The sequence below is a fragment of the Pleurodeles waltl genome, chromosome 9 (genome assembly GCF_031143425.1).
Source record: "Pleurodeles waltl isolate 20211129_DDA chromosome 9, aPleWal1.hap1.20221129, whole genome shotgun sequence".
Lineage (NCBI taxonomy): Eukaryota > Metazoa > Chordata > Amphibia > Caudata > Salamandridae > Pleurodeles > Pleurodeles waltl.
In genome coordinates, this window is record NC_090448.1 from 807,054,737 (window position 1) to 807,075,361 (window position 20,625).

The 20,625-nt window shown below is 42.7% G+C and overlaps 1 protein-coding gene across 11 annotated transcripts in view; it reads left to right on the forward strand.

Moving 5' to 3' along the window:
* The window catches only part of DNA2 (DNA replication helicase/nuclease 2), a 179,906-nt gene that overhangs the window by 36,400 nt on the left and 122,881 nt on the right, over nucleotides 1-20,625 (forward strand). For 4 of the 11 annotated variants that reach the window (XR_011198786.1, XR_011198782.1, XM_069208060.1 and 1 more), the window contains one exon: nucleotides 10,505-10,647. The exons of the other annotated variants lie outside the window; for them this stretch is intronic. The gene's annotated coding sequence lies outside the window, so the exon portion shown is untranslated. The remainder of the gene's footprint in view (nucleotides 1-10,504; nucleotides 10,648-20,625) is intronic. 11 annotated transcript variants of the gene reach the window in all.

A 20,625-nucleotide genomic window follows, 5' to 3' on the forward strand; every position in this document is an offset into this window, starting at 1 on the left:
GTTCCATGGCTGAAATTTGAGTCTCAACGGGTTGCCTGATGCGGTGTCTGGGAGAGTTGCTGTAAATTGCAAGGCGCCAAATTGGGTGGATGATCTTTGGAGCACCGATTGCTTCTTATGCCTACCGGACAAATTGGTACCCAATGCCACTACCTGTGGAACATCTTTTAGTCTTAGTATTCCTGCTATTGTCGTCCCCGGTGGGTCCTTCACAGGTGAATGTGCGTCTGATTGGATCGCAGACCATGAGCTCCTCCACCCTCATGTCCGAACAGTACAGCTTAGACTGAGGTTGTTCAGTCGGCCGGTGCATTTTGTGTTCTACTGATGGCGGCGAGGCAGCAGGTTGAATGCTGCCGGTTGTTTACTGGACTGAGCCATTGGCTGCCCCTACCCTTGTAACTGTCACGTGATTTGGGGCCTGCGGTTTTTTCCTAAAGTCCCAAAGACCCGGTTTTGTGGTTTCTGGTGCACCGAAAATATGGGGTAGAAATTGCCACTAGCAGCTTTGGTATATGCTTTTTTCCTTGCCTTTCTAGCTCGTTTTTTTTGTCTCTTAGATAGACGTTTAGGTGTTGGGGCTAAATGCTTGTTTGTACACTCTGAATTTGTAAGCACTGTTTTTTCCGACTGTGCTGATTTGTCTGTACGAATTGAGTTTATTGGTGTTAATTTTTCCTTCTGTATCCCCATTGCAGTGGCGGGATCAACATCTGAAATATTTAAGAGCGCGAAAGGCTTACTTCGGGCTTTTGAATCGGTGTAGCCATGGAAGGATGTACCCTGAATATTTGCCTCGTCTTTGGCAGGACAACTTGTCACAGCTCCTAGTATCTTTTGGTGTGGCACTGTGTGAGATGGATCGTGCTTAGGATTCTTGGAAATAGCACCATCGCTCTTACTTGTTTTGACTTTCTCCAGTATCTCTGTTAAAATATTTGATAACATGCTCAATTTATCAACGATTAGGCCACAGTTGCAAAAACCTTGCTGTTGATCGGTATTGCACTTCTGCTCAGTTGGCCGGATGGCCAGCAGATACAATTTACGATTGATATCAGCAATGTGGGTGGCCATAACATTCATTAGATCAATTTGTAAATCAAGTTTATCCGATTGCATATTAAGAACTGTTGTTGAAGTGTGTAGAGCGTTTAGAAGTGAAGCGTGTAGTGGAGTGAGGGCTCACAACTAGTAATTCCAACTGGAGGGGGACTTTTGAAAAGAGTTTTGCTTTTTCTGTTGGTGGCCGCTGGGGCGGTATTGTTTGTAATTAGAGTAGCCAGATTACTACTTTACGTTGCTCCAACATCTGGTTGGAGTTTGCTCTTGCCACTGGAAACTTCAATGGTCGAGTTAGAAGTACTTTCTTGTTGCAGTATGGCCGAACTGTGTTTGGCGTTTTCCGACAATGACGCTTGGTTCAGATACTGTTCCTTAGGATTTGTTAAGTCAAAAGTTTTTAAATCCAGTGCCTCGCCCAGAGCTTTGTTATTTTGTTATAGAGAGTAACTGCAACCAAGAATCCTTTATACTTCCTGTAGATGCATCAAAGCCAATGTCCAATCTCTCTTTGATCCCCTGGGTGTCAAAATTTGACAACAGGATAGGGGTCGACTGTTGGCGAATTCCCGCATACACAGGGTCGTTGTATTCCTCTGTCAAGTTGCCACTGATGATTGGCGGCACGGTGTTACTTGGGTTGACAGACGTGCCCTGTTGTTGATCACCTTGAAGAGTTTTCCCCTCCTGGATGTGAACCTGAGCCGTGATCAGGGTACTTCCCACCTGCAATTTTTTGCGCGCTATTGGGCTGCTTGTATCCCCGGGGTTGTTCTGACGTTCATGGACTAAGCTTGCGTTATACTCCTCAGAAGCTTGCTGCTATGGAACTTCCTGGAGGGGGAGATCCAGGCCCAAATGCTGAATTGAGTTTGTCGATGCATCGAACCACGACTGCCTTCTACCCAGTGTTTGTGGTTCCAGTGGGGTTGGAAGGCCCTCGTCAGTATCCAGATTTGAGAAGAAAGCTGCAGCTGGATCTTTTAGAAATGCAAACTTGATGGCGACTCCTGACGACTTAAAGTAGACTTGAAGAGGAGTGAGAGGCAACACCAGTTGATCAAGACCACTGCTTTGCGGACACTGTGCATGGCACTTTTCTTTCCTTTGCGCCCTCCTTTGGGGGTCGAGACCTGTGTTTGCCCTCTGTTGGGACCCTGACACGACCTGACCTCATGACTGCTATCTCTTGTCCCAGATTCCTTCAGGGGTCACAGTCTGCTTATGCCCGATAAGTTGATGAGTTGATCTTAAGACGGAACAATCGGTGAGCGGGGCACCCAGGACACTCACAAGCCGCACCAAGACCTGGCTGGGCCGCTTCTGGGTGGCCCCGGTGCACTCACTCTGCAGCTATTGACTAAAATAGCGGCGCTCACCTTGGCTGATATACCGATTGGAGGACCTCTTGGCGAAAGGCCTCCTGCTGGGTGTGATGGAGATGGAGAATGGAGTGCTGTGGAGGTGATCGGGTGGACCCCAGCCTGGGGAGGTGACAGGTGGGAGGGCAGGGCCCGGGCGGGACCTATGGCGGGGTCTGGGCGGGGCGAGGCTTGAGGAAGATGGCGAGTAGTGCTCAGGAGGGTAACACGGAGGAGACCAGCACCATGGGAGATGGGGTGGATCCGTAGTGATCAGTGGCGGTGGTTGCAAGGGGGGCCGCCAGGCAGAGAAGCACAGGGACAAGGGACCAGGGGCGCAACGTGGAGGTGCAAGAAAGCTGGCTCTCAGAGCGCGTCGCAGATGCAGTAATGCCACGCAGCCTACACCACCAATCTCCAAACACGCTCTGAACACACTTGAGCCCACCATCTTGCGAACCCTACGCCGCTCCACGCCAGCCGACCACCACCCCACTCACCTCACCTCCCCTCCACGGGAGACACCAAAAGCCACTGCCCCCCACCGACCTCCCAACCCTTCCACACCTCAATGCCTCGACACCCCTACCCCCTCCAAAAGGATCCTCCTCACCCTCCATTCACTCCACTCATTGCGACTGCACTGCTTCGACCACCGCGACTTCTGTGAGTTTTCCTGGTCTTTGCCAGGTGATAGTAGTGAGGACGGGGCCGTAGGCGTTGCTGGTTATCCCGCTTCCTTCTTCCCCTGCTGCCGGCTGCTAGATTACGGGGGTTGCAGGTTGTGGGTAGCAAGTTGCGGACGATTGAGGCGGATCAAACGCTCACCAGGTCCCCGTACTCCCATCGGAACCACTTTAAGCGTACCTCGTGGGCAGGCGCCGCTCCCTCTCGCTGCTCCTACTGCTGAGCGCTACGCTCAGAACACGGTTCCTCCTCTCACGTCCACGTCCCTCTAAGTAGCTTTGTTTTAAGTAGGTGTACAGGTGGATGTGGGAAGTGTGGCTTAGTACAGTAAATAAATCAAGGAACTCATTTAGGTTTGAAATTAAATATGAGTTTATTGTAGCCCTAGACACTTTCATCCAAAATGAAGCATATTTAAATCTGCTTGGTTTGGTAACAACTCTTCCATATCTTCCAGAAATGTTCTGCTATTCAATGGCTGGTTGACAGTCTTGTTATCCACTTCAACAGGCTAGCACATAGGGTGAAAGTAAGGTATCAATTCTAGAAACCTATGTAACTAAAAAACACTTCATCCTGAAACAGGTTGCCTTCACCACCATCAAGTACTATTATCACTTTAATCAATAAAAGAATCAGTATTACCATCCTCATCGCTGTCCATCAAGTCATAGTTTTGTGCATCCACATTCCACTCATTCATTATACCCTTACAGCTAACTAACCTACTCATGTGTCACACATTCTCATCATTCAGTATTGAAGAATTGCGGACTATTTTGCACACCTTTTTTAAAGATTCAGAAAACCTACTCCATCCTTCACACACTTTCCTCTCTCTTTACTCTTACCCAGTCATCTACCTCCAAGGTTATAACATTTGTCCCGTGTTTATTGTCATACCACATTTTATAAGCCTCTTGTGCTAACGCTGTTTTTCTCCTTCCATTCCCTGGAAACCATTCTACTTGTTTTGCAGTAGGCATCCAACACAAATCTTTACTGGTTTGTTCATGCCCTCTCATCAAAATAAATGCACTCTGATCAATAACCCTACTTGGAGTGATTCTACATGCCCAACGTAATTTAATAATTAATTATCTCACTTCAGACTTACTTATGGCCAGCTGTAAAATGCCTTAATAAGCCTGTTAAACCATTCAACTAAACCATTCACTTCAAGTGGTATACCAAAGTGGTGTTATGGACTATTCCATTCCTTTCCAAAAAATTTTGAAAACTCTCCAATACAAATCCATTGCCTGAAATGATACACTTATGTAATCTTTCTCACATGAACAGTCAGTCCAAAAACAGCACAGTACTTTCACAGTCAGCTTTTTCTACAATCTCCATCTCCGGCCATTTATAAAAATGATCTAACAAGACAATAATGTATTTACTCTCACCATCCATAATATCAGTACTAATTCTCGATCAGACATATTAGGGCAAGAAATAGGAGACATAGGAGGACAAAAAATGTATTTGACTCTTGTAACATTATACAACTTTCCCTAATTTTCTCTGTTTATCACCATCAACACCTGTCCACAAATATACATTGTTTACTCTTTGTTTGGTTTTTGATACACTTAAATGTCCCTCATGGCATAAGTGCAGAATATTGTGTCCTAGGACTTCGGGTTGTACAACTTTTCCACCATTAAATAATATTTTTTTTATTTTCTTTACTCAACCCATTGTTCACTCCCCCCCCCCCCAAAAAAAATGTATCCATATCTTTTTTCCCTCTTGTCATCCCACTTTCACAAGTACCAAAATATTCTTTAAAATTGTATCCTCATTCAAATATTCCTTCCATTCATTAACATCAATACAATATTTTTCTTCATCAAATAATCAAGCCAAGCACTCTTCATCACAAATCATTTCACTATTATCCCCTATCAGTAATGTCATCTTAAAAAAAAAAAAAAATCAGCAACTCTGTTTTTCATTCCGGGTACAGAAATCCAACAATTTGACATTCCCGCTAGTCTGTGAGAAGCATTTTGTAAACCCAGAGATGTAAGCACCTTTGTTAATGGCTTGTGAACAGGTCTTAATTGTATGGCAAATCCCTATACAGATTGATGAAATGATTGGAGGCCCATGAACACGCCTAAGTCTCTCTTTCAATTACTGAATATTTCTCTTCAGCAGCTGAAGATAATGCTTGTGATGCAAAAGCCACCATCCATTCACTACCCTGCTCATCACATTGATATATCACATTCAGACCCTTGTTACTTTTGTCAGTAGTTCACATTATTTTGCCAGGTGGATCATATCCTTTAAGAAAAGGTGGTGTTCTAATCTCAATCTTGAATTTTGTAAACACTTATTGACGTTCTTCAGACCAAACAAATTAGATTTTGTTTTTAGCAATTGACAAATAGTATATGTTTTTTCAGAAAAAAATTCTTACAGGCTTTGAGTAAAACTCTACTAAACCCATAAATATTCTTGCACCATCCTTTCCAGTGGGAGCTGAATTATTGTACATTGCTGCTACCAATTCCTGCTTGACTTTAACACCATTCTTAATAATGATATGACCCAAATATGTAACTTCCTCTTTAGCAATCGTACATTTTTTGTATTCAACTGTTAATCCTTTGTTTTCTAGTATATCCATGACCCTGTTTCAATTTGAAAGCATGGGCACTTCTAGTTTTTCCCATTACTAGAATGTCATTCAGGAAAAACATGACTCCAGTGATATCTTCAAACGCCTTAGAAAACCCCACACTGCAGAAGATCTATCAAATGCTACTCTTGTGAGCTGGAAACATCCAAATGACGTGATGAACGTTGTTAATGTTTTACAATCAGGATGTAATAGTACCCAGTGTCATGCATATTTTGGATCCAGAGTAGAAAACCAATGTAAATCTTCAGTAGCAGCAGGCATTTCATTAACCCTGGGAAGGGGTTACTAATCAGTTACTTTTTGTTTAATTATCCAAGGTCCATACATAACCTTTCTTTCCCATTGGGTCTTCGTACCACCACCACCAAGTGAGAAACCCAGTTTGCAGATTCAACCTTTTCAATTATGCCATCTTTTTCTGGTGTCCTCCAATCTAGAAACACTTCTTCCATGAAGGAGACTGGAATGTGTCTAATTTCATGCACGCATGGTTTTATTGGGGATTTTAGTTCAGTTTTATGGGTAAAGTCACTAAGTAAATCAAATTTAGCTGAAAATACATTGGGAACTTTTCCTGCGAATAACTTCCTAATATCATCATCCTCTTTTGCTGCTAAAACTGGGTCAGTAATGTTGGGATTTAAAAATTATGCCCAGATCACCTTGATATGCCCAACCTAAAACAGAGGGTCATTTTTTTTTTTTTTTACACCAATAATTTACAATTTGCCTTTCCATCCTTAAACTGATATTCCAGTTTTCTAAAACCACCTAAATCAAAACAAACTATATCACTATTATCACCTGTGCAGATTTTTGCTATAACATCTTTTTCCAAGTGTCTTCCCAAATCATTTACAACCAAATCTTTCCATACATTCTCATTGTCTATAGTATATAGTGAGCCAGATTCGTTCCACGTTTACCTTTATACTGCCCACACTTAGTTCATGTGCAGTCTTCTTTCTCTTGGTATGTTTCACACACCCAAAAAATAATATATTCAGTAGGAAAAAACACAGCTTAAGGCATTATCTTCTTGCTAACCTCAACCAGAATTGTCATCTTCAAGAATGCATTTAACCTTTCAGTTATCTTTTTTTTTTCCCTACCTACTCTCACAAAATAACTCAAAATGCCACTTAGAACACGTTTAGATTTTTGCTGGACATTTTTTTGTAAAATGCAGAGTGTTTTAAGCAGCCACATCTATACCGCCCTCTAACATTTGTTGGGCACTGTTTTTCCTCTGAATCATTCTTTGCTTAACCATATTTATAACTCTGTGTAAAGTTCTTGAAATTATCACTGTTTTCGTTTTTAGAAAGTTTGACTTTGTTAGCTAATTTTGCATCATGTACTTCAGCAGTTATTGCCTTTGCGCACCTACCACCTAATTCCCCAGTTTTTCACTAGAGCAACAACATTAGTGGTGCTTCACCAGTGACCCAAAATGTGTCTTGTATGTTTGGATTACTGGCATGCATAATTATCTGGCCATATATCAATTAATCGTGTAGTGTACCAAACTGGCAAGTGAGGACAAAACTTCATTACCCAGAAATATACTCATCAACAATGACATTTTCTTTGGTTTTGTTGGACCAATATATCTGTCTGCAGCCACACACAGTACTGGTTAAAAGTGTACATCAAGATCTTCAAATGCACGTGAAAATACATTGCCCACCCTGTCTTGTCTTATTAATTCAATTTGATTGTTTTTAATCCTCCAGGACCAGCACAGTATACCAATCTTTTCTTCTTTTCTGGTGTAAAGTCATCTCCATCAAACATGTATTTGCAAAAATACTGCTTCACCTCTTGCTGTTCCATTATAGGTTTGCCGTTTGTTGGCAAAATGCTTGAAGAGGTGATAAAGTTCAGAGTTTAAAGCATACAATCTGCTATCTGCTAATTTCACCCGAATGTCACCCGATTCACAAATTAATTTTAAATGAGTGCTGTAGTTGCATCAATAAAAGCGTAGACATATGTTGCCCCCAATGCATATAATTGCAGGAATATAAAAAAAAGCACAGTGCTCCTGTGCCGAGGACGTAACCATTACGTCCTCGGCACTGAGCTCAGAGGGGGCGCTAGCGCTCCCTCTGTGGGCTTAAGGCAGGGATTGAAGGGGAAGCCCCCTGACCCCACCAGTGATGTCTGATGACGTCAGCGCACATTCGCGTGCTGACCTCATCAGAGGCCACTTCCCCATCATGATCGGAAGAGAAATGCAAAGCATTTCTCTTCCGATCCTGTGATGGGGGGCCTGAGAGGCTATAAAGGGAAGGAAAGGAATTTCTTTCTCTTTGAAGTCTCTAAGAGCATTTCAGAAGCCGGATCGTAAAATGATCCGGCTTCTGAAATGCCCACTAGACACCAGGGATTTATTTCATTTTGAGAAACTGGCATAAGGGGAGCAATTTTTTTTCAAGGCCTTTTCAAACCCTGCCACCCCCCGGGGCAGATCGGCCTATTGTTTATTTGGCCGATCTGCCCGCGGGGGGGGGGGTAGAAACCACTAGGTGCCAGGGATCATTGGATTTTTTTAGAGTTGGGGAGCGACCCCTTAGGCAAGGGCCGCTACCCTAGGGGGCACATTATATTTAGGCCATTTCTGCCCCCCTTGGGGGCAGATCGGCTTATTGTTTTTTGTTTTGTTTTTTTAGAGGTGGGGAGCGACCCCTTAGGCAAGGGTCGCTCCCCTGGGGGCAAGTTGTATTTAGACCATTACTGCTCCCTTGGGCAGAAACCACTAGGCACCGGGGATTTTTTTAGGCAAGGGTCGCTCCCCTGGGGGGCAAGTTGTATTAAGACCATTTCTGCCCCCCCCTTGGGCAGAAACCTCTACGCGCCCGGGTCATTTTATTTGGGTGTTTTTCTTTCTTTCTTTTTTTTTTTTTTTTTTTTGAGGTGGGGAGCGTCCCCTTAGGCAAGGGCTGCTCCCCTGGGTGGGGGGTGGGGGGGGGGGGATGGCAGAAACCACTTAGGCACCAGGGATTGGTATGTGTGTGTTTTCTTTAGGGGGTCAGCCCCTTGGGTAAGGGTCGCTCCCCATGGGGGCACATCACTTTTGGCCATATCTGCCCCCCTTGGGGGCAGATTGGCCTATTCTTGGAAGCCCATCAGAGACCAGGGACATTTAAAAAAAAAAAATACAGTGTAGTGGTGGCTACCAACCAGTATGGTCCAGGTTATGCCCCCGCCCCAACTGAAGGGTTAACAGTCTTTCAGCTCTCCACCACACTCTAAAACATCTTATCCCACAGCAGGCAAGAAGACATTTGATTATTTGGGGTTTTGGTTTTGCATTTGGGCCATGAGAGCTTGGCTAACACTCAAAATCGTCCCACTTGCACTTTATGGACTTTGGGATGCTGCCATGTAGAAAACTCCACAAGACCTAGACACGTCTGAAAACTAAACATCTGGCTGATTCCAGGGTGGTGTGTTTCACATGCACCCTGCACCATTTTCTTATCCACAATGCCCTGCAAACCTCCAACTTTGCTGGAAATCACACATTTTTCCCATATTTTGTGATTGAACCCTTAGGAATCTGCAGGAATCCACAAAATTCCTACTACCCAGCATTGTCTCATCTATACCGATAAAAATTCTGCTGCACTTGTCAGCCTACAAATGTTTTTTTCCAAACTGCCCTTTTGGACCCGCTTTGGTTCCCCCTCAATTTTTGGCTCTTCCTTGTCACAAGCACTTGGCCCACCTACACAAATGAGGTATCATTTTTACAGGGAGACTGAGGGGAATGTTGGGTGGTATGAAATTTGTCCCGGTGCGATGATCCCACTCAGAAATGTGGGGGAAATTGTTTTTTTTATTTTTTGTTCTTTTTTTTTTTAGCAAAATTTGAGGTTTGCTGAGGATTCTGGGTAAGAAAACATTGGGGGATCCACGCAAGTCACACCTTCCTGGACTCCCTCTGGTGTCTGTTTTTCAGAAATATCTGGGTTTGGTAGGTTCCCCTAGATGGCCGCTGAGCCCAGGACCAAAAACGCAGGTGCCCCACCCCCACATACACACAAAAACAGGCATTTCCTTTAGCGGGCAGTAGGCCTACCCACAAAAGTGAGGTACCATTTTTATCGTGAAACTTGGGGTAGCGCTGGGTGGAAGGAAATTTGTGGCGCCTCTCCGATTCCAGAACTTTCTGTCACCAAAATGAGAGGAAAAAGTGTTTTTTGGCCAAATTGTGAGGTTTGCAAAGGATTCTGGGTAACATAACCTGTCCCACAAGTCACACCATCTTGGATTCCCCTAGGTGTCTAGTTTTTCAAAACTGCACAGGTTTGCTAGGTTTCCCAAAATGCACAGCTAAGCACTTTGCAAAAAAATAGTTCTGTTTTCTTTGTGAAAATGTGATGTCCACGTTGTGTTTTGGGGCATTTCCTGTCTCAGGCGCTAGGCCTACCCACGCAGGTGAGGTACCATTTTTATTAGGAGACTTGGGGGAACACAGAATAGCAAAACAAGTGTTAATGCCCCTTGTCTTTCTCTACATTCTTTCCTTCCAAATGTAAGACTGTGTGTAAAAAAAAACAAAAAAAAAAAAGACGTCTATATGAGAAATGCCTTGTAATTCACATGCTAGTATGGGCACCCCGGAATTCAGAGATGTGTAATAACCACTGCTTCTCAACACCTTATCTTGTGGCCATTTTGAAAATACAAACGTTTTCTCGATACCTATTTTTCCCTTTTTATATTTCAGCAAATGGTTTGCTGTATACCCGGTACAGAATGAAAACCCATTGCAAGGTGCAGCTCCCTTATTGGCTCTGGGTACCTAGGGTTCTTGATGACTCTACAATCCCTATATATCCCGGCAACCAGAAGAGTCCAGCTGAAGTAACGGTATATTGCTTTAAAAAAATCTGACATTGCAGGAAAAAGTTAAAGTAAAACGTGGAGAATTATTATTATTTTTTTTTTTTTTTCACCTCAATTTCAATATTCTTTTATTTCAGCTGTTATTTTCTGTAGGAAACACTTGTAGGATCTACACAAATGACCCCTTGCTGAATTCAGAATTGTGTCTGTTTCAGAAATGTTTAGCTTTCTGAGATCCAGCATTGGTTTCTCACCCATTTCTGTCACTAACTGGAAGAAGGCTGAAAGCACAAAAAGTAGAAAAAATGGGGTATGTCCCAGTACAATGTCACAATTGTGATGAAAAATGGGTTTTTCTAATTCAAGTCTGCCTGTTCCTGAAAGCTGGGAAGATGGGGATTTTGCCACTGCTAACCCTTTGTTGATTCCATTTTCAGGGGAAAATACCACAAGCCCTTTTTTTCCCCATTTTTTTTTTTTTTTTTTTTTTTTTTTAAACAAAATTTTTGCTGTATTTTGGCTAATTTATTGGTCTCCTTCAGGGGAACCCCCAAAGTCTGGGTACCGCTAGAATCCCTAGGATGTTGGAAAAAAGGATGCAAATTTGGCATGGGTAGCTTATGTGGAGAAAAAGTTATGAGTGCCTAAGCGCGAACTGCCCCAAATAGCCAAAAAAAGGCTCGGCACAGGAGGGAAAAGGCCCTGGCAGCGAAGGGGTTAAAGGCGTGCGTAGTGCGTATCACATTGACTGTAGCATTGTGAGATCACTGAAATGCAGGATAGCGGCTGGAGCTTGGAAGGTGTGCGAGCTTTGTTTGGATTCAGCTTACCGTTAGAGGTAACAGAATTTTTTCTAAATTATCTGTTACTCATGTGCAGTTCTTGAAAATTTAAAAGTGACGTGTGACGTCTTGTACCCTCAAAGTAAATCAGTGTGAGATGCACATTTAACCTCCAAATTCAGCTTGTCTCAGAAACATACAGGTTCATGTGCAAATACACGTATTGCCATATTTTCACATAGCTGTATATTACTTCATCTACGGCTGCTGTTGTTTTTCACTTGTCGTCAGTTCTTCTGTAAATAATTCTAGGAATCTGTTTAGACTTGAAATGAAGAATGAGTTTATTGCAGCCCTAGACACGCTCATCCAAATTGAAGCTCCTGCATGAATGTAATCTAGACTCAGTAGGAATAAAAGAACTTACAAGATAACTAAATGTTGCCACTACAAATAGGGTGCATTTAGGGTGTCATTACAAGAAGCTTAAGCAAAAAAAAAAAATTCCACCCTTGGAGAACAACAACATGTGTAGTGATACTGTTTTGCAGTGCATGTTTCTACTGAATGTCTATATCTATCCTTTGTTCTGATTAAGTGTATAGTGGGTTGTAGGAAGTTTGAACTGTAACTTAGGACACTGCTCCTCTTAACATTTTACGGTGGCGGTGTTTTGGGAATATAGGTGAGCCAACATATACTCCCTCACATGTGATGGTGGCCGAGGGTAGTGGTCTAAAGTTTCCAGAGACCGCAGAGAAAATAAAAGATAAAATAAGGCACATGAAATGAAAAATAAATACTGTTAAGCTAATCAATGGGAAATGAAATATCATACATTATGAAACCTCTAATACTTAATGCACTGCACCTGAAAGCCATAGAATTAAATCCTAGTTGGTGCAGTGGATAACAGTAACTTGTGTATGTTTAGTGCTATGAGGTCCCAGCCTGTGATAGAAAGCACTGTGAATATGTAAGTCATTATTTTACAATTGCATTGCACACAGTATGATAGGCTGCTACAAAATTAGCTAAAAGGTTCAAAATAAAATGGTTCATCTAAAATATGGATTTTAGTAGTATCCAGAGTTTATGTAGCACATTTCTTATAACTGTCCTTTCAAAGCACACACGTCACAGCTCAGCAAGCTACTAACTCTTTTTCAATACCAATCAAAAAAAGAATACATTTGGGTCACCCAGAAGCTTAACGTGGTTCCATGAATTAAAGCCAATAGCAGAAGCTTCCAAGCACCCTTTACATCTGCAGATTGACAAGTTGTGTATATTTGCAATTCTTTCAGAGAGCAGGCACCTGGGCAAGAAGGCTTGTTTAGCCCTCTGCCATACATGCCAACATTGTTAGAAGAGCAAGGTGGAGATTAAAAAAAAAAAATAATCTGGAGAAGGTATTTCTTCTATTCACCTTTATTGAAGAAGATACAATTTCAGACGAGACTCATCGAGTCTCCCACCTGAAACAGGTCTAAAGACATTTGTGCTCTGCCCTTCCCTGTGTTTTGCACACGGGAGACTCCCTGCCTTACACTATAGCTGAAGAATTTCAAACCTCGGAATTAACCGTCCTGGGACGGCTGTCTTTTCACAAAAAAGTTGGGGAAACTGTTTTCCTTAAATTAAAAAAAAGTATGGGCACCTCATGCATCTCAGATTCTGCCCCCCCCCCCCCCCCCCCCCCCTGAATACAACACATACTCAGAGCTCTAACAAAAACGATACCTGCGAACTTGTGTAAAAGCTGCAGGAAGTGTAAAGAATATCCAGGCCAGAGAAGCGACCAAAAAACGCTTAGTGACGGCATTGTTTTTGCTTGCATCTTCTAAAGGGACAGCATCATTACTCGATAGTATTTTAATTTGGTTTCCTGGAAGCAGAATTGCGTGCAGCAGGTTAAAGTTCATCGCTGCAATGTAACTATTATGCTGCTTCTGCCTTGATAATAGAAACGCGCATTGGCAAAGCTAAATCAATTCAAATGGTGGTGTGCCTGTATGGGCAAATACAGCAGTCATCTTGTCAAGGAGTTTCAAATAACGCAAAACACAGAAGATGAACCTCCTTGCAGGCATGTCTGTAAGCCAGGTGGCCATCTTGTAAGGCAGTTTATATTTTTGAAACTTCTTTACAAGACTGCTACTGTAGTTATGCAGTGTGTACATGACAAGGACTACCCTTTCGACCCACATGGCCAGAGTAAGTGCTTATATGTTTAAACAAACACCCTTGTGGGACTCATTCAGACATGGAAATCTTGTGACTAACTTTGAGGGATCTAAAGACTGGAAACCCTCAATAACGGCCTCACGATTAGTGCCCAGATCTAGACATTTCTCAAAAGCCTTTTTATTACCACAAATCAACTTTTTCAAAAACTCCTGAGAATCAATCTGTGACCATTGCAAAGTATACCCGTTATGCCTTGCAATATCCACATCACCCATTGTGCAATAGTTAGAATGTCGCACCTGAGCTGACCAATCCTTGGACAATTAATTTAAGTCTATACTCAATGGGTAACGGCCACTGCATGCAATGGTATCTGTAATAAAATTTCCAACCCTTGCGGCTTGTCTGTTTGTAACCAATATATAATCTATCACCACATTTTTCCCTTGTCCATTAAATGTATATGTATACATATGTAAATGGAACTGGCAGGGAACAGATCTCGTTACAGAATGCCAAATCAATATTAAAAAGAAACTCATTCAATTGGTCTCCAAAGAGAGAGTGTATGAAATGTGAATGCCCAACATTCTCACTTTCTCTTAAGCGACATATCTTTTCTGATGCATAATTCAACATTAAAGTTCCCATCCCACAGGAATACCACATCCTTATAAATCCCATTCCTGATAGCTTCAAAATCCTTTTTTAATAGTCAGAACTGATTTTTTCCTCCGCCCTCGGGATGTTATTATAGAAATTAGCTAAAGCCAACACACAAGTGGCTGGAAATTAAACAATTACAATCTGATAAAATGGTTGTGGGACCAACATAATTATACTAGAAGCTGTCAGGGATTTGGAGAGATAGATACAAATTTCCCCCTTCGCTCTTCCTGAACTTGATGGCACCGATAGGGTATGAAAGGTTCTGAAGCCATTTAGATAGATTGGGTTTACTGTCCAAGTCTCTTGAAAGCAAAGTATGTCAAAACTGTTCACAAATTTGCACCAGTCTGCTATTACCAATTTAGACGGGAGACCTGCCACATTCCAAAATGCTACCATTGTCTTCTCTATACCAAATACAGCTCTAGTAACAGGAAGAACTTCCAGGGGGTTATGACTTAACACTATCCCGTCGTCAGGGAATCCGCGTGGGGAGACCATTGCCCCATTGCCATTGGGGCTATTAAGCTCTTCTGACCAATCACCTTTTAAACCAGAAGAAGACCACCCTGCCCTCCTTGGAGGGGGTTGCAAAGGTATCAAGTCAATCTACATCCTCTAAGCCCTCGAGTCTTGATAAATAGTTGCTAGTAGTGAACAGGGAAAATCTTACACCGAGGCTAGAGGGATGTTTAGACGCACCCTGCATGCCATAAGATTGATAAAAATAATCAAAGGGCAAAACCAATATACAGTTTGGCATTTCCTCCCACAACCCTTCTCTGCTTAGTATAATTTCTACCAGGCGCAGAGTTTTAAAGGACATGATCACACAATCTCCCTGTTGTTTTTTCTGTCCCCTCCCCACCCATTTCACTCTCCTAACCATTTTAATGTCCTCAAACAGTTTGCATGAGAGCCCGGATATCTCCCCTAGCCAATGTATTGCTTTAATCCTCCGTGATATCCATGTTTCCTTAGCCCCTCACCTCTGGAGGGATGGTTGGTACCATTAGCCAACACTACCATATACGGTGATGCAGCGGGGGGTAAATCAAGGTATTCTAAAACTTTGCCCATCTTATCAGCAATGACCTAGGCTCCTGTTCTGGTTCTTTAAGGCTGTGTTCCTTATTTAATCCACCTATATTAGTAAGTGCCATCGGAACAGATTGTCCACCCACGCTCTGATTACCAGACAATATACATCCTGCTCCTACCGTCTGATGCACTGCACCCCCCACTGTGTGCGAAAGCCCCAGCAACTGTGTTATTATCCACTCCCTGGTTTGAAGTAGTTACTGGGGGGGGGGGAGGGAGGGGAGAGGGCCACGGTGGGGCTGGGAGGGGTGGGGGTCAAGGCTGGTGAGGGGGAGTTTATAGCGCTAACCAAGCACAGGTGGGCTCGATGCTCAGGCCACCTCATGGGACCTAAGAATTCTAAGAATTCTGGGGATGTAGTCCCTTTGTCAGTTAGGCACAGTTATCCTGCGCTGCGTGGAGAAGACGTGCTTTATAGCACTTACCAAGCACAGGTGGGCTCAATGCTCAGGCTGCCTCCTGGGACCCGAGAGTTCTGGGTGATGTAGTCCCTCTGTCAGTTAGGCAAAGTTATCCCCACCCTGCCCTACTCCAATCCTAAACAACCCAGTCCAATCCAAAACACACTGCCCACTCCAATTCCGTCCACTCTAGTCCACCTCACTTCAAACCCATCCACCCCACTCCAGTCCGCCCAACTCCAATCCAGTCTAGCCCAATCCACCACACCACACCACACCACACCCCACCCCAATCCAATCCTATCCTACTATGTGCAATGCAATTGTAAAATAATGAGTTGCATAGTCGCCGTGCTTTCTATCACAGACTGGGACCTCTTGGCACTAAATATACATAAGTCACTGTTATCCACTGCACCAACTAGGATTTAATTCTGTGGCTTTCTGGTGCAGTTCATTGAGTAATAGAGGTTTCATAATGTACAATATTGCATTTCCCATTGATTAGCTTAACTCGTATTTTTTTCCATTTCATGTGCTTTATTTTATATGGCTTTACCTGAATGTGGAAGGCCGAAAAAAGTTACAGAATATTTTGTTTAGCCACGCCTTTGACTCCACCCCCACACTCACTTACCCTGCCACATTAAGCGCATCACAGGTCCCATACTTTTTTTTTAATGCACTTTAACACTGGTTGTTTGTGTATAGAGTATGTTTAAATCTAAGGGTGGTAGTTTGTAAAGCTTTACTTGATGTGCTACATCGGGTTAGATGCGGTTTGGAACCAATAGACCCGAGTGTTAATCCTCCTGATATTTCCACATTGTTCAACAATGACAAGCCCGAGATCACTCAATCGCTTCCTACTTAACATTCATAATTTGGAAGCATGTGGGAAGAAACCAGCCATAGTACATGAACTATCTGAAGGCCACTGGAATTATGCGATTGTGTGGCCGCAGCGAGTTTTGCGTACTTACAGATTTGCCACATAATCCATTATCTCCCACATAGTCTGCAGATTTTTGCAAAAACATTGTTTATAGTTTAGATGGTTCAAAAGTTACTAAAAATGCAGCAACACGTGTTGCCCCCTTTGCAAAGCTGGACTGGTCATCTATTTGCTGCTTATTCCTATATTTGGGTGTTAAAATGGTACTACTGAGGTGCCACCAATGCCTAGACAGTTTTACCAGGTTTAAAAAATGACAAAATAATGACTTAATACTACTACCAGCATTTCTTGCCACACAAGATACTAAACCCTGCTGCATAATTTGGCCCACTCCTGTCGCATAATTCCACTGGCCCTGACATTATGAAAAGCAGAAAGGCCTCGTATTTTGAACTCGACCTATAGGTTTATAAGTCCTCATAGAAATGAATTGGTACTAGTTTTAACATCTGAAGGCGAAAGGGTAAGATTGTCAGACATGCTTCAGGATGCAAACAGATGTCTGCAGCAGTCGGATTACACCAAGTGAATCAACTTTTTAAGAAACACCAGTAGAGGATGGGTAGGTCAACACCCCAAAAAAGTATGTCTACATATGAAATTGGGAAAGCAATTTTATTTCTCAATGTGCTATTGCGGGCATGCTTTCTAAATAAATGAAGGTGAGCAGCAGATGAAGCGCTAAATCCAAGGCAGGCACTTTGGAGCACCTCGGAGAGGAAAAGGAAATATAAGAATGGAAAGGAAAGAAGAAAGACTAAAGAGGACTGAGAAGGAATGAGAAAGTATACAATGTATGGCTCCATTTGACAATACCCAGGGGGCTTGTTACCTTAACGTGTTCGGATTCGGAGGGCTTGCCCCAGGCTATACAGCTCTCCGACTGTGTCTCTCTCTCCTTTATCAGCAGATTCTCAGAACTTAATGACAGTGCAGCTCGTTGAACATAAACGAAAATACCTATTGACCAAATCTCTCTAGCATCCAGAAAAATGTCCGAAATGAGACAACCTCATTCATGTGTTACTTATATGATAAGGCACTTTCCTTCTTTCACCACTACCTCCATGGAACCAACGTTACTGCGTGAGCTGCTTGGGTAGTTTTTTTTGTTTTTTTTTAATGAAATATTTCACAGATTTAACGGCGAACCATTTAGAATTTCTCCATTCGTGATTATGGAATAAAAAGAAATGAGCATGTTGATAAAAGCATAACCCCGGAATACAACCAAAGCACCATGAAATGGTTACCACCTTCAGCCAGAGGACCACCCCAGAAATAAAGGAGTGTCAAATTCTTACAATATGGAAAGAGTACTTGCGTGACATGGTGGCAATTGTTTAATGGAGTATCTTATATTGTCAGAACTCCACTACAGGGAGTGCAGAATTATTAGGCAAGTTGTATTTTTGAGGATTAATTTTATTATTGAACAACAACCATGTTCTCAATGAACCCAAAAAACTCATTAATATCAAAGCTGAATATTTTTGGAAGTAGTTTTTAGTTTGTTTTTAGTTTTAGCTATGTTAGGGGGATATCTGTGTGTGCAGGTGGACTATTACTGTGCATAATTATTAGGCAACTTAACAAAAAAAAATATATACCCATTTCAATTATTTATTATTACCAGTGAAACCAATATAACATCTCAACATTCACAAATATACATTTCTGACATTCAAAAACAAAACAAAAACAAATCAGTGACCAATATAGCCACCTTTCTTTGCAAGGACACTCAAAAGCCTGCCATCCATGGATTCTGTCAGTGTTTTGATCTGTTCACCATCAACATTGCGTGCAGCAGCAACCACAGCCTCCCAGACACTGTTCAGAGAGGTGTACTGTTTTCCCTCCTTGTAAATCTCACATTTGATGATGGACCACAGGTTCTCAATGGGGTTCAGATCAGGTGAACAAGGAGGCCATGTCATTAGATTTCCTTCTTTTATACCCTTTTTTGCCAGCCACGCTGTGGAGTACTTGGACGCGTGTGATGGAGCATTGTCCTGCATGAAAATCATGTTTTTCTTGAAGGATGCAGACTTCTTCCTGTACCACTGCTTGAAGAAGGTGTCTTCCAGGAACTGGCAGTAGGACTGGGAGTTGAGCTTGACTCCATCCTCAACCCGAAAAGGCCCCACAAGCTCATCTTTGATGATACCAGCCCAAACCAGTACTCCACCTCCACCTTGCTGGCGTCTGAGTCGGACTGGAGCTCTCTGCCCTTTACCAATCCAGCCACGGGCCCATCCATCTGGCCCATCAAGACTCACTCTCATTTCATCAGTCCATAAAACCTTACAAAAATCAGTCTTGAGATATTTCTTGGCCCAGTCTTGACGTTTCAGCTTGTGTGTCTTGTTCAGTGGTGGTCGTCTTTCAGCCTTTCTTACCTTGGCCATGTCTCTGAGTATTGCACACCTTGTGCTTTTGGGCACTCCAGTGATGTTGCAGCTCTGAAATATGGCCAAACTGGTGGCAAGTGGCATCGTGGCAGCTGCACGCTTGACTTTTCTCGGTTCATGGGCAGTTATTTTGCGCCTTGGTTTTTCCACACGCTTCTTGCGTCCCTGTTGACTATTTTGAATGAAACGCTTGATTGTTCGATGATCACGCTTCAGAAGCTTTGCAATTTTAAGAGTGCTGCATCCCTCTGCAAGATATCTCACTATTTTTGACTTTTCTGAGCCTGTCAAGTCCTTCTTTTGACCCATTTTGCCAAAGGAAAGGAAGTTGCCTAATAATTATGCACACCTGATATAGGGTGTTGATGTCATTAGACCACACCCCTTCTCATTACAGAGATGCACATCACCTAATATGCTTAATTGGTAGTAGGCTTTCGAGCCTATACAGCTTGGAGTAAGACAACATGCATAAAGAGGATGATGTGGTCAAAATACTCATTTGCCTAATAATTCTGCACTCCCTGTATAAGATTGACACTTTATTGCATGGACATGCACAGCGGTCATTTTAAAATCGTTTGACTCTGTCAATGCTTGTAAAGCAAATCAGCAAGCATTGGCAAAACCAAAATAGAAGAAGAACAAGATTGAGGACGGGGAAGAAGGGAGCAGTGGCCTCATCCTTGGCTGGGGTGGTAGGACAGAGATTGGGCCAGGAGTGGTGCAGAAAGACAGTGGGAGAGGTTACTGCTGGAGATGGTTTAACGGTCCACATATTCAACAAATGAAACTGCTTTATGGACAGCTAGGGTTGCCAACTGACTTTTTTTTTTTACTGGCACCACTGGTATTTTTATATCCCGGTACAAAAATAAGCAAAATCACCTAACGTTGGGGTTTTTAGCCCTTATCTGTATTACTCCAAACAGCAACTATAGATAGAAAGCACTTTTAAATGTGTTCCAGAGCCTGGTTAATGATCTAAAAAGAATAATGAAAGTATACAAGAACAGAAAACTGTTGCAAATGAATACATACGGTTTTGTTCAAAAGTCCTATTCAGTATACATCCATGTCTTTGCAGACTCTTAAACCAACAAATGGCTCCTATTTTTCTCTTGAAAGGTCCTCACCCTATGGATAACACACACAGCCAGAGGCAACTTAAAAACAAGCACTGGCAAAGCATTAGGTCTCCCATGTACAAGAGCTATTGGTTTTGGCAATGCGTTTTGCCAGGTTGTACACCAGTGTGGCTGCTGTTCAGCATGGCTAATAGTGGCGTGGAGTGTCAGAGTGTAGTGGAGGGAGTAGTGTTGTAGAGGGGAGGATAGTTCAGTGGTTCACTGGCAGAGTGTCAGAGTGGAGTGGGATAGAGTGTAGTGGGTTTTGGTAGATTGAGGTTGTGGGGTGGATTGGTTTGGGGTAAAGTGGGGAGAATTGAGTGGAGTGGGATGGATTGGAGTAGGGTGGATTGAAATGGG